A 1913-nucleotide genomic window follows, 5' to 3' on the forward strand; every position below is an offset into this window, starting at 1 on the left:
ATTGAGTCTGAGGTGCTGTTACCGACACACAGCAGGGGCTTTAAGGTAGCCTGTCCTGACGGGCGGCCTGTCAGTATTCTAGCACCTTGACAGCCGCCAGTCATAACAGCCTGACGTGGGGCCTTTCGCAGGCCACGGGGCGACACGGCACACCCCCTTCACACCAACATGCCCCCTCGAGTCGCACCAGGGGCCTGACTGCAAACTGCTAGTACTGATGAGCTCGCTCGGCCGCCAACTCCGTGTTCCAGGCCGGCTGCTCAACGCTCATCAGACACAATCGCAGCTTGCCAGCCTTCAGCCTGTTGGCTTTGCGGTCTGGTGCCGCAGTCCAAACACACACGGAAAACAGCACGGCACAGCACCTTATGCACTGCCTACGGGCATTAACCTGCCCATTCAGGCGCCTGCCCACGCGCCCTTGGTGCCCTCCTGCCTCGACACACTTCTAAGCCCTCAGCATTTTTCCACTCCCCCCTCGCATGGTGCTCTGTCGATCTAAGTGACGCCCAGCACCGTGCGGCAGTGCACGAACTTGATTTCACCCAGTGCCTTGGTGAGAATGTCAGCCACCGTGTTGTTGGTGGTACAATAGCTGAGCTTAACCTCACCGCGCACGGCCGTTTCACGCATGATGTGGTGGTGCACATCGATATGCTTGGAGCGCACCAACGTGATGGGGTTGTTGCCGAGGCTGAGCGCGCCTTGTGAATCCAGCTGGATGTTGATGGCGCCGGGTGACAGGTCCAGGTCGCCCGCCAGCTTGCGCAGCCACATAGTGCCTCGTGCACGGCTGCTGCGGCGGCCTGGTACTCGGCCTCGAGGCAGCCAAGGTGCGCTGCAACTGGCTGCTCCAGCTGACCGCTGCACTGCCGAGCAAGAATGTGTAGCCCGTGGTGGACCGGCGGGTGGCTGGGTCGCCGGCCCAGTCCGCATCACTGTACCCGCCGGAGTTGCTGGTGTCGCTGCTGCTGTCGCCACGGTACCGCAGCCCGAGTGTGCAGGTGCCGGATAGGTAGCGCATCATGCCCAGCACGAGGCCCATGTGGGCCTTGGTGGGGACGGGCATGTGTCACACGGGCATGCTCAGAGTGTGTGTAATGTCCGGGCGTGTGCTGGTGGCGAGGTATTTCAGCTCGCCCACCAGCACACGGTAGCCGCTGCCACCAATCACTGTCGGCTGGGCGTCGCTGGCTGGCAGAGCACACATGCCCTGAGGCAGCAGGGTGGCGCGCGACTTGGCATTCTCCAGTCTGTGGCGCTGCAGCAGCTGCTCCACATAGCGCTGCTGCGTGAGCACGATGCAGCAGTTGCGGCCATCCTGGACGATCTTCATGCCGAGGTAGTAGTGCGCCTCGCCAAGGTCACGCACTGTGAAGCAACCGGCGATGGCTGCCTTGGTGGCCGCGACCACTTGCAGGTTGTCCGCCGTCACCAGCATGTCGTTGGCAGTGTGCTCTGCACTGTTGCCTCCGCCGCCGCCACTGCCATCGGGCACGTTAGACTTCGCGCTGTCAGCGCTACCACCTGAGCAGCGGTGGACTTCCCGACTCTCCGCCGCCGCCGCTGCTGCTGCTGTCAGGGGGGGGGGCCGTCACTGACCGGGGCCAGCGGGAGTGTGCAGGGACTGCCGTTGACTGCGGGTGTTGGGGTGGAGGGGTGGTGTTGGGGTCACCGGGGTGGGGTGGCCGCTGGGGTCGGCAGCTTGGTGGGCGGTGTAGAGCTGCCGATGGGGTCGCTGCCGCCGGGGCAGGCGGGGCTAGTGCCGAAGGGGGTGCCCGCCCGTTGTGAACCGGGCTGTGGCGGTTGTCATTGAAGGTGACGTCGCTGCTCACGGTCACCTTGCCCTCAATGAGGATGCTGTGGGCGGCCGTGCCGTGCTCCGGTCGGCGGTAGGTTTCCGCCTTTGCACG

The sequence above is a fragment of the Volvox carteri genome, assembly GCF_000143455.1.
Source record: "Volvox carteri f. nagariensis unplaced genomic scaffold VOLCAscaffold_22, whole genome shotgun sequence".
Classification (NCBI taxonomy): Eukaryota; Viridiplantae; Chlorophyta; class Chlorophyceae; order Chlamydomonadales; family Volvocaceae; genus Volvox; species Volvox carteri.